The 3,668-nt window shown below is 53.4% G+C and overlaps 1 non-coding gene across 1 annotated transcript in view; it reads right to left on the bottom strand.

The window, feature by feature from the left end:
• LOC124590613 overlaps positions 1–634 on the bottom strand; it is a 1,910-nt gene extending 1,276 nt beyond the window's left edge. The window contains exon 1 of the ribosomal RNA XR_006976671.1: positions 1–634. This exon is cut by the window's left edge and continues 1,276 nt beyond it. This is a non-coding gene — a ribosomal RNA (small subunit ribosomal RNA).
• Positions 635–3,668: the final 3,034 nt, after the last annotated feature.

The following is a 3,668-nucleotide window of genomic DNA, read 5'->3' as shown; positions in this document are numbered from 1 at the left end:
CCGCAACAACTTTAATATACGCTATTGGAGCTGGAATTACCGCGGCTGCTGGCACCAGACTTGCCCTCCAATAGATACTCGTTAAAGGATTTAAAGTGTACTCATTCCGATTACGGGGCCTCGGATGAGTCCCGTATCGTTATTTTTCGTCACTACCTCCCCGTGCCGGGAGTGGGTAATTTGCGCGCCTGCTGCCTTCCTTGGATGTGGTAGCCGTTTCTCAGGCTCCCTCTCCGGAATCGAACCCTGATTCCCCGTTACCCGTTACAACCATGGTAGGCGCAGAACCTACCATCGACAGTTGATAAGGCAGACATTTGAAAGATGCGTCGCCGGTACGAGGACCGTGCGATCAGCCCAAAGTTATTCAGAGTCACCAAGGCAAACGGACCGGACGAGCCGACCGATTGGTTTTGATCTAATAAAAGCGTCCCTTCCATCTCTGGTCGGGACTCTGTTTGCATGTATTAGCTCTAGAATTACCACAGTTATCCAAGTAACGTGGGTACGATCTAAGGAACCATAACTGATTTAATGAGCCATTCGCGGTTTCACCTTAATGCGGCTTGTACTGAGACATGCATGGCTTAATCTTTGAGACAAGCATATGACTACTGGCAGGATCAACCAGGGAGCTGCGTCAACTAGAGCTGAGCAGCCGGCCGCCCGGGAGTGTGTCCCGGGGGCCCGCGCGAACACGCAAGCGTCCGCTCAATTATTCTGCAAACAGGAGGAGGCTGAGCTCCCCTGCACCATACACCTCGAAACCCTCTCAGGTCCCGGCGGCGCGCAGCGCCGTCCTAAGTACTTGGTCGGGTTCGAGAGAGGCGCAATCGCCCGGAGTTTGGCGAGTAGACGCTTTAGGTGCGACCACCCGTGCTCCCAACTGAGCTTGCCGCTGCCGACAGAGGCCCGGGAGCGTGCTGTCGTGGCATTGCCGGCGGGAGACAACACGCGCCACCTACGGTGACCGGCAGCTCCAACGCCAGCGCCACAGAAGGACAAAAGCCCCACTTGGGTGCCGAAGCGAACTCTCCCAGCACAGCGCACGCGCCAACACGTCCGCACAGCTGCGATACAAACCACCTGCGAGAACCGCAGAGGCGACCGAGCAGCAGACGGCGTCGCGGCGCCGAGCGCCGGGCGGCGGCGCATCCTCAGCGCACACAGTCCTCAATCGGACCAGCACACTGCAGATGTCCACCGCGCTTCGCACCGGGCCCGCGAGGACCTACTTTGGCCGCACGGCGCCGCGTGCAGGGTGCGCCGGCGCGCAGCTGCGCCGCCTGCCGCCTCCGTCGGCCGGCGCGCCTGCCACTGGCCGCCCCCACCAGCCGGCTGTAGCGCGTGCGCCCACGCACCGCGCGGCCAGCACGCCGGGAGGCCCCCCCTCACCGGCCGGGGACGGTCCCACCCAGCCACCGCCGCGTATCGCTTCACACCCAGATGCCATTCACGTTCGTGGGCATGGTGGGTATCGCTGGAACAACCGGTTGGTAGCTCAACCGATCGTCGCCATCACTGATTCACCTCTAGCGAGAACAACCGCACCACAACGGTTTACCAGTTGTTCATTTGCGTAACGTCACCAGCAAACGTAGGCGTCCATCGCCATTTGCAAATTCAACGATTGTTGCATGCCTGTGTCAGGTGTCACGACACACTATGTCTGCCCACATACACGCAACAACATGTGCACGCTTCGCGAACACGTGGAAGGTGGCCCCCGTACGTATGCGATGTCCATTGCGCGAACGACTGTCAACCGGCCTCTGTCGCATGTCGCAGATGTGGAACGCAGTGCACCATGCTATCACGGTGTGTGAGAAGAGACGACTACGTCTGACAACACGCGCCACTACATCAACAGACGGCTCATGCTGATCGCCATCCAGGGCATACCACACTGCAATCCAGCTCTTATAGGGAGACGACACGTAGCTGAGTGCACAACATTTGGACCGCATGGTTCGCCGTTGTTGGCGCAGTCGTTGTACGGTCACATGTACCACGATGTATCATTCAGTACATGAGGACCAATGTGCAGTACAGTGTGTGATTTGGACGTACAACATCAGCGGACAGTTGACACAGGCCGTACCACAGCGTAGGCTAAGTGCTTCGCCATGCAAATGCCAATGAACAACTGCAAATGCCAATGAACAACTGCAAAGGGCATTGAGCATGTACGTCCTGCTGCCATCCACATTACAGTGTATAGCTGCAAGGTGTTTAACATGAAGCGATACACTGGGGACCGGGCAGTGCGAGTAGCAAACTATATTGCGGGGGTTGCAGTTAGGCAACACTACACTAATTTAACGCGTCGTATGACAATTACAGAGCAGGTTAAGGCCCAACGTGTGTTGGGTTAAGGCCCAACGTGTGTTGGGTTAAGGCCCAACGTGTGTTGGGTTAAGGCCCAACGTGTGTTGGGTTAAGGCCCAACGTGTGTTGGGTTAAGGCCCAACGTGTGTTGGGTTAAGGCCCAACGTGTGTTGGGTTAAGGCCCAACGTGTGTTGGGTTAAGGCCCAACGTGTGTTGGGTTAAGGCCCAACGTGTGTTGGGTTAAGGCCCAACGTGTGTTGGGTTAAGGCCCAACGTGTGTTGGGTTAAGGCCCAACGTGTGTTACGTTACGGCGCAACGTGGGTTACGTTACGGCGCAACGTGGGTTGCGTTACGGCGCAACGTAGGTTACGTTACGGCGCAACGTAGGTTACGTTAAGGCGCAACGTAGGTTACGTTAAGGCGCAACGTAGGTTACGTTAAGGCGCAACGTAGGTTACGTTAAGGCGCAACGTAGGTTACGTTAAGGCGCAACGTAGGTTACATTAAGGCGCAATATAGGTTACATTAAGGCGCAATATAGGTTACATTAAGGCGCAATATAGGTTACATTAAGGCGCAATATAGGTTACGTTAAGGCGCAATATAGGTTAGGTTAAGGCGCAATATAGGTTACGTTAAGGCGCAATATAGGTTACGTTAAGGCGCAATATAGGTTACGTTAAGGCGCAATATAGGTTACGTTAAGGCGCAATATAGGTTACGTTAAGGCGCAATATAGGTTACGTTAAGGCGCAATATAGGTTACGTTAAGGCGCAATATAGGTTAGGTTAAGGCGCAATATAGGTTAGGTTAAGGCGCAATATAGGTTAGGTTAAGGCGCAATATAGGTTACGTTAAGGCGCAATATAGGTTACGTTAAGGCGCAATATAGGTTACGTTAAGGCGCAATATAGGTTAGGTTAAGGCGCAATATAGGTTAGGTTAAGGCGCAATATAGGTTAGGTTAAGGCGCAATATAGGTTACGTTAAGGCGCAATATAGGTTACGTTAAGGCGCAATATAGGTTAGGTTAAGGCGCAATATAGGTTAGGTTAAGGCGCAATATAGGTTAGGTTAAGGCGCAATATAGGTTAGGTTAAGGCGCAATATAGGTTACGTTAAGGCGCAATATAGGTTACGTTAAGGCGCAATATAGGTTACGTTAAGGCGCAATATAGGTTAGGTTAAGGCGCAATATAGGTTACGTTAAGGCGCAATATAGGTTACGTTAAGGCGCAATACAGGTTACGTTAAGGCGCCATACAGGTTAGGTTAAGGCGCCATACAGGTTAGGTTAAGGCGCAATACAGGTTAGGTTAAGGCGCAATACAGGTTAG

The sequence above is a fragment of the Schistocerca americana genome, unplaced genomic scaffold (genome assembly GCF_021461395.2).
Source record: "Schistocerca americana isolate TAMUIC-IGC-003095 unplaced genomic scaffold, iqSchAmer2.1 HiC_scaffold_77, whole genome shotgun sequence".
Lineage (NCBI taxonomy): Eukaryota > Metazoa > Arthropoda > Insecta > Orthoptera > Acrididae > Schistocerca > Schistocerca americana.
Note: the sequence above shows the minus strand (reverse complement) of the source record. Positions and strands in the feature narration are given on the sequence as shown.